Here is a 9,303-nt window from a genome sequence, read left to right on the forward strand (position 1 = left end):
CCCTTTAGCTCAAATACACAATGATCATCGCATTTTAATCAAGTCAACAATTTAATACAATTCATTCGAACATCAAAAGAGAAGCTCAAGGTACTTAGCCCATATATATACATTAGACATTAGAGTCACATATGTACGAAATCACGAATCGAATTCAACATACTAGCTAATATTTCCCTTAGCGAATTTTCTAAGTCAAGCTAAAGCCATCAATAGGCTACCAATGGCCGAACATACACATCTATGCTAAGGCCGATTGCAACACTTAATACATTCTACAAGTATGGTCACTTGTGTTGACTAAACACCATTTGTTTCAAGTTCAAAACTTGGCTAATACACATATATACACTATTAAAGCATCCTCTCCCTTTACACTAATTCAACACATGCATTACCCATAATATACCAAATCACATTCGGCCTTAGCACACAACTTGCTAGCCGATTCTTCTCCATCTAGCAACCAATGCACATACGAGCTCATTTGTTAGACTCTACTTCATCTAACAACCTTATTTCTCTTCTATATCCTACCATGGCCGAATGCATCACAACACCTTACCATTTCAATTTTTGGTCATGGTTGAACAAGGAACTTAATGTCTCACTCAAGGATGCTAAAAAGGAGATTCAAGAGTTATCAATCCACCATCACATGCATCATTAACAAGCTTCACATTTAGCATGCAATGATATCAACACAAAATCCACCTTGGCCGAATACCATCCCCATGACATAGCAAAGATTTGAACCATGGGCTAATAAGAACATCAAGCTAGCAACTAAAAACATGCATGAATCTCATGGCACAACATCAAACATACCTTAATCTTGATACAAGTATGGCCGAACCTCTTCCTAATCCTCTTCTAAACCAAACATGGAGAAAGAATTCCTTCCTTCTTCCTTAGAATTTTCGGCCAAAAGAAAATGAAAAGGATGAACAAATTTTTTTTTTCTCTTTTCTTCAACTCACGGCAATGGGGGGAATCACACACCTTCTTTCCTTTTTTTTTTTTTCATTTCTTTATTACCCATACTCCTTATTTTATTTATTCCAACATAAACCACTTACACAACATGTTTTATGACATGTTTTGCCCATCCCCCTTTGTCATGGCCGGCCATTAGGCTTTAATCTAGGGAAATTTGACATGCAAGCCCATCATTTTCACAACATGCATTAATAGGCCACTTTACATTTGCCTAGCACATTTCTAATTTTTCTCACATAAGTCCTATTTGATAAAATTCACTTACAATTAACAAAATTCAAACATGAATTTCTCACACATGCATATGTACATATAATGAGCATCAACTATGACGGCTAATTATTTTTATGACTCGGTTTAGTGGTCCCGAGACCACTTTCCGACTAGGGTCAATTTGGGGCTGTCACAATTTTTAAAAAAGATTACCTGATTTCAAAATATCGTGAAACAAGACAAAGCTTCTAAAATGAAAACGTTTTCAAAAATTAATAAGTGTTTTCAAAGGCTTAAAATGAAATGGTTTTTCCTGAACAATCATTCAGTTAAAGTGTGGCAATGGTTGTGTGCATGTCTAGGAGTGGATCCATGGGGAGCTTGGTACTTAAGCAGTCTAATAGACTCACCTCTTCTTTTTCCGGCATCCTACCTGGTGCACAGCTTCCATTCACTTTAATCTATAACGAAAATACCCTTAAATCACTAAGAAAGATTTTAGATACGACATGACCTATATAGTAATGCTTCAATGTGACACACTGGATTCGGCCGTAACGTCTGGGCCGGGTTTGGGGTGTTACATGTTCTCCACCAACACTCTCCTGTATGACTTTTCCACAAGTAGCATAAGGCAGCACCCCTGGATTCACAGCAGGGGCCCCTATTCTAACTGGCCCATGAACTCTAGCCCTAGCCCCAGGCCTCTGTCCGACACCAGGAGTCTTAGCCTCCCTTTTATTCTTACCCCATTCTTTTTCCTAATTCAGGTGCTCAGCGTGCTTCACATCCTCTGCTATTTTTGCTTTCTCTACCAACTCTGAGAAAACTCACTCCTTTTGTGGAGCTATCAATACTCTGAGGCTGTCCCTAAGACCATCCTTAAACCTAACGCAATGCTCATAGTCTGTTGCCACCATAACTCTTGCATACCTACTAAGGCATAGAAATTCCACCTCATACTCCACCACAGATTTGTTTCCCTGGTCAAGTTTAGGAAATCCTTCCTTCTAGCACCCACATAACTCGCACCCACATACTTCCATTGAAACACGGTTTTGAAGAAATCCCAAATGACCTATTCAGGTTGGGTGCCCACTTTCACTGTCAGCCAACACTGATAAGCTTCTTCCCTAAGTAGTGACACTGCCCCTTTCAACTTTTGTTTAGCTGAATAGTCCAAGTCCTCCATTATCATTTCAGTGGCCTCCAACTAGTATTTAGCCACGTTAGGACCCACATCAGCCACGCCTTTAAAGATCTCAGCCCCATTTGATCGAAGTCGCTACGAAATTGACCCCCGATTTCTCGTGCCATTATCAGTCCCTGCAGCCCTTTCCAAAATCCTCAGCATTGCCTGCGAAAATGCATCATCCCCCACGGCCCGATCATACGGTCCAGTCTCAGCCATGGGTAAGGTCGGAGCCTCTTCTACTCCAACATTGGGCACATCGCCCAATGCCAACGATTCAGCCCTAACACTTCTACGGCCTCAGCTACGGCCTCTTGCACCTCTTCTAGCACTCATCTTTGATTCACGTATTATCTGGATTAGAAATTTTATGAAGTTTTATTTAGTTTCAATAATTAGGCTGATATTTTAAGAAAGTATTAAAAGAAAGTTGTTTTCGTAAATCCTCTACAGTTTCAAGGTCCTTCGGGCATCAGTTCCACTCTAACTAAAAGCCTTAGTATAATCATTTAAAGTAGCCCACTAACTATCTACAGTCTATCAAATTAAACAAGCTTAATAATAAAAGAACTTACTTGGTTCAACGTCAGAGACCCGGTGTGCCGCACAGCAAGATTTTTTTCCAAAACATTGCTATCCGATTCTTTTTTAAAAAAAAAACCCAAATAATAAGGCCCACTTCACAGCCGAGTTTTGCAACTTTGCTTTGATACAACTAAATATAACACCTTAAACCCGGCCCCAACGTTATGTCCAGATCCAGCATGTCACATTAAAGTGTTTTATCGAAAACCTTATTTTCATTGAAAACCCTTCTTTGAAATAAAAACCTTGAGTAAAATCCCAGCTTGTATTTGTTGCTTTCAAAGTGAGGTGTGTTTAAAAAGAAACTATTCCTTCTTATATGATACAAATTACTTTGTAAAATCTATTTTCAGTTGTGGAAGCTTTATTTAAAACAGATGATCTATGAAAACTTGTCTTTTAAAAATTGAGTTTCAGAAACGTAGTATTTAAAAACAATTATGGTTTTAAGAAAACCATGTTCTACTTCTAGCAAATATAAAGCATAATAATAATAAATATAATCCTAATTTGAATAATAACCAGAGGAAAGGCCTTATTACATTCTGGACTGAAATAACTTTAAATACTAGAAATTACAAGCTTAAAAAAAGAATCCCAAGTCGTCTTACTAGCTGGCCACCTCGGAGTCCCTCCAACCGTCCAACCACCTACTGAGGATCACCTGAGAAAAATAAAAGAGGGGGTGAGTTTTCGAAAACTCAGTGTGTACAACCCTCAGCAAATAAGAAAGCATGCAATAGCAAGCCTTTTTGGGCCTGAGCCCAATTCAATATCAGAACAGAAGTAAAGCAATCAAATATGCACGAATCCCACCCATCCAACCGCTACACACCATTTCCATCCCCCGATACACTCCATGTGGGGATAAAAATATCGACCCACCCATCTGATACACTCCAATGGTAGCCCAGTTGCAGTACTACTAATGTTGCAGCAAAGCTGCTAATCATATATTGGGCTTAAAAAGCCATCGGTGGATCCACGATAGTCAAGCAACCATGCAATCCTTATATACTTCCTCCGTTCCATAATTCCCAACCCATATGCACCCTAAATAGAATATCATATGAATGCAGCAGGAACACATGCAACATCCATAAATCTTACTTTCAACACATAAGGGTATTTTAGTCATTCTCGCCCTTAGAGGCATTTTGGTAATTTCTCTTTATTATGGGTTTATTACTTACCTTGGCCCGTTAACAAGTCCTCGTTGGCTAAAGTACCAAGCTCTCCCTATATCCAATCCTAGACATGCGTATACACATTGCCACACTTTTACCTTATGACTCGTCACGATCGCAATTAATTAATTATTTAAGTTTTCTGTCTGTTTAAGCAGTCATCAGTCTAAATACATGCATATGGCCTACTAGGCCCAATCTCATTCATATGGCCCATTATGCCCAAATCACATTCATATAGCTCATCAGCCCTAATCACATTCATAGTCATGCAATCATATGATTTTCCATCACTTAGTATCAAATTGCCAATTTTTCCTACTACGGGCCCTACAGCCCATCGAGCCCATTTAGCCCATTCTAGCCCGGTTAGCCAATACACGACCCAAGTCCATGGAATCACTTATGGGGCCTCTGATAACCTATCAGTTTCCCTCTTACGAGTATTCACGCACTCGCAAGACTATTGTAGCCAAACTTCTGGCTTTTCGGCATTTCGGCTTTTCGACATTTCGAGATTTGTCGATCTACTGTATCTGTGCAGTGTATGTACACACCTGGTACTAAAATGTGCCACGATCTTCTTAGCCACGAACCTACAGACGATGTTACTCAATGATTAATCACACACTTATCAAATACGATCACCAAAAACCGAAAATCTCACATTTGCCTTACCTTGAAAGACAAACCTTAACAGTCCTTCCTTGATCACTAATCACGAGTATTTCTTAAATCTGCATCAATCTTAATCATTAATAACCAAGCAACAAGTGACTCGCAATCATCTTAAGTCACTCTTAAATCATCCATGACTATTCGGCCAACTTTAACCAATAAAAGAGGAATACTTACCCAAAACCTCAAAACGCCTAAGGAGCAATTCGATATAGATCTGAAATCCAAGATTCAATAATAATCCCCCACCAAAACCAATTTAGAAAGAGTGAGGGAGAGAAGAAATCAGTACCAGGAAAATCGACTTAAAGAGCAAAGCACTTACACAATAATCGGCCGAAGTAGGAGTAGTGGCGGCACTAAGGGCCTTCAACCAAAAAGGTATTTGGCTTTTGAGATTTGTATGGTGAAACGGTGATAAACCGTAAATTATACATATTTTGACCCCATGTTTAATGCATTTTATGGATGACTTCTCATTAGAATTGGTGAATCCGATGCTCCTAATGCTTTAATTTCATGTTTTATACTTAGGAGAGCATAAGAGAGTGAAAGGAACGAGAAACGGGCTAGAAACGGAGAAAATGAGCCAAGGTACGAACTCAACACGGCCTGGACCTCCTCACACAGGTAGCCCACAAGGCCATGTCAAATTGGCAGAATCAAAGCACGATTCACACAGGCAAACCACATGACCGTGTCAATTTGGCAGGCTCGAACACGGCCTGAAGTAATCGCACACGGGCGTGTCACACGAGCGTGTCCCTACCGAGCCCAAGTTGAGTCCAATTCGGGAAAGGACACTTTTGAGGTCTCATAGGCATTCCAAAGCCTATAAATACACCCTAGAAGAGGAGAAAAGGGGGACGAAGAATAGAGGGTATGGAATTACTCCAAGGAAGCCGATTGATCCATCTTAGAAGCCGGATTCATTATCAAGACTGAAGATATCTCCTCAATTTCCCTTCAGGAGTTTTGGGTTTTCTTTATGTTTTGTATTCTTTATTCTTCTGAGATGTTTTCTTATTTTGTTATGAACTAAAACCCCTAAGTACCTAAGGGCAATGAAACCTAAGACGAATCTTGTTATTATTTTCTGAATCGTATGATAAATATTTAACTTGTTCTTAGTTATGTGTTCTTAATTCTTGTTTTGATATCCTAGGATACTGATTCAAGACATGCTCTTATTCAGAGGAGGAATAGACCCTGCCTAAGAGTACTTTTGTCATAATTAAGTGGAGTTGATTGCATGCCTAGAAATAAGGTGACAAGATTTTGCCGGATTAGGGTGAAACCTAATAAGGGAATCCATAGATCGAGTTAATACAACCCTAGAATGTTAATTAGAGAAAAGTCTCGATTATTCAATCTACGGAACAAGTTGAATGAATAAATCGTCCAATTCGGAGCCAGAATAACAAGTAAAGTCTTCATTCAATTGATATTCCCCAAAAGAAATTCCCCAATTCTTTTCTCTGTGAGTTCTTAGTTTAGATAATTAGTTAATTAAAACAAAACCTCTTTATTCTTAGGCTAGATAATAAAAAGACAGTCATTACTAGTACTTTTAGTTCCTTTGGGTTAGACAATCCGGTCTTGCTAAAACTATACTACTGTTCGATAGGTACACTTGCCTACATCGCGATAATAGTTAGTTCAAGAACGAGTAATTATAAATATTTAAAACCTATCACGAAATAACGCGATAAGTTTTTGGCGCTGTTGCCGGGGAACTAAGATCTTAGGAACACTCAATTTTTATTACTTTAGCCATTTATTTTTCTTGCAATTTAATTTAATTTTATTATTATTATTTGTTAATTTACTTTTTCCTTCTCTTGGCAGGTTTTTATAGTTTATGACGAGAAGAAACCCGTCAAGACCATTACTTTTTGACGAAGAAATCGATCGTACAGTTCGCAGAAATCAAAGAGAAATAAGGTGAAGCTTACGATACACAGAGAACGAGCAATAAGATGATACTCAACCCCCAATTGAAGAGATGGCTGAAACCAAGACAATCAGCTACCTCCTATAATTGTGACTAATCAAAATCCCACTCCACGCACTATGTATGGTTATACTAAACCCTCTTTAACTGGAACTGAATCTAGCATAGTTAGACTTGCCATAGCTGCAAATTCTTTTGAACTGAAACCTAACACAATTCAAATGATACAGCATTTTGTTTAGTTTGACGGTTTGAAAGATGAAGATCCCAACGCTCACTTAGGAAACTTTATGGAATTTTGCGATACATTTAAAATTAATGGTGTTTCTGATGATGCCATTCGTCTTCGGTTATTTCCCTTTTCATTAAGGAACAAAGCTAAACAGTGGTTGAACTCATTACCACGAGGGTAAATTACTACTTGGGAACAAATGACCGAAAAAATTTTATTAAAATATTTTTCGCTGACTAAAACGGTTAAATTACGTAATGATATCTCTTCTTTTGTGTAGATGGATTTAGAAACACTCTACAATGCATGGGAGAGATACAAGGACTTAATGACAAGGTGTCCTCACTATGGGTTACCGCTTTGGCTCCAAGTTCAAACATTCCACAATGGTCTGAATCCTTCGATTCGGCAAATGGTTGACGCAGCTGCTGGCGGAACCATCAATAATAAAACACCTGAAGATGCCTATGAGTTTATTGAGGAGATGTCACTGAATAACTATCAGTGGAAAGTCATGAGGACAAATCCAACAAAAACATCCGGTGTTTATAATGTTGACTCAATCACCATGCTATCAAGGTTCTTTTAACTATTAAACTATAAATTCATTCACCCCAAAGTTCGAACTCTAAACTTAACCAAGCCCTAATATCACAAAAATAACACTTGATTAGGAATATTAAGCACACCTTTTATCAAAAGCATCATAAAAAGAAAGTTCAGGATTTTTGGGGCGTTACATATTTCATGTCATTCTCATGAGTTCGATGTACATACCTGTGGCCACTTGCACATTATAACTTACTTTCGTGTTTTGATGCAATCTTTACGATTACTGATATAACTTCTTTGAACTACACGTTGAACACTTGAAATACTATCGGATACATCAGAAGTTTGCACCTAAGTGCCTTATATGTAGCCAATGCTACTTCATATCTCAGATCACCTATTGCTCGTTTACGAGCTACTCACGAGTCTGCTTATAAGACCACTAACCCGTATCCATGGCTGGACTAGGGTTAAAGGCATTACCGGACATATCGGAATATTTTGCATTCATTTCACAAACATCATAGCATTATAGTCAAACATCAATATAAAGTCCCTTTCTTAGGTCAACGAGACCTTAAACATGCTTTAGAAAGAGGTTGGGACTAAACCGAGTGGATACAAAACTTTTCAAAACATAAACAATTTTCTAGGTTACAAAGGTCACACGCCCATGTGAACAGGCTGTGCGCCTCACATGGCATTAGACAAGCCCGTGTGCCTCACATGGAATTAGACACGCCCGTGTGTCTAGCCCGTGGTAGTCTACACCGCCACATGACACACCAATGTGCCAGGCCGTGTGAAAATTTAGGAGGCTACTGACTTGGATCACACGACTGACAACACGCCTATGTGCCAACCCGTATGCCACACACGACCAATAGACACGCCCGTGTGTATAGGCCGTGTAAAAACTGTAGGGTATACTACCTTTAAATCATAGGGTACCCTAGGGGGCACACGGCCGTGTAACGTAACCATGTGTTGCACACGGCTGAGACACACGCCCGTGTCTCTGCCCGTGTGGACAAAAATAGGCCATTTTGAAGGCCAACTTGCCACCCTAATTTTGGGTCATTCCTACTAGATCTAAACCAAAACATTTCATACCAAATTCCAACTAATACATAACCAAAACATACATCATTTATGCCATATCATTAACAACCAACTTCATTCTTATAATCCATACCAAATCATGCCAAATCATAAGTTAAGGTCATACCAAAACATATGATTCACAATCTCAATTTTCTTCATTCATTCATATGTTAAAACCTTACCAAATTCCAGAATAGGCACATACCATAACCTACCAAAATGACCAATTCTATTAGCCACTCATGAACACATTATAGTGACCATATTACTTCACATAGCTTATACTCAAAAGTCATTTATAAACACAACCAAAACCAGGCCATATCACATGGCTAGATATATACATTACCAAATACATACAAATACTTCCAACCTATACATGCCATATTCAAGTATTCACATTTTCAAAATGTACCAAAATAGAGTTCGATAGTGTGGTGATGATCCTTGATGATTCCCAAGCTCCCGGTAGCTTCGATAATCTATAAAATAATTGAAAACACACACAAAGTAAGCTTTCAAAAGCTTAGTAAGCCATATACAAATAAACTCATCACATAACACATTTCTAAACCATTTCATTCATGTAGTTCATGACAAAATATAA

At 38.5% G+C, this 9,303-nt stretch overlaps 1 non-coding gene across 1 annotated transcript; it reads right to left on the bottom strand.

The window, feature by feature from the left end:
- Positions 1 to 7,287: 7,287 nt before the first annotated feature.
- On the bottom strand, positions 7,288 to 7,394 carry LOC128291999 (small nucleolar RNA R71). The gene has a single exon (XR_008281983.1). It is a non-coding gene; the product is annotated as a small nucleolar RNA R71 (small nucleolar RNA).
- Between the last annotated feature and the right edge of the window lie 1,909 nt (positions 7,395 to 9,303).

The sequence above is a fragment of the Gossypium arboreum genome, chromosome 4 (genome assembly GCF_025698485.1).
Source record: "Gossypium arboreum isolate Shixiya-1 chromosome 4, ASM2569848v2, whole genome shotgun sequence".
NCBI classification, from domain to species: Eukaryota; Viridiplantae; Streptophyta; class Magnoliopsida; order Malvales; family Malvaceae; genus Gossypium; species Gossypium arboreum.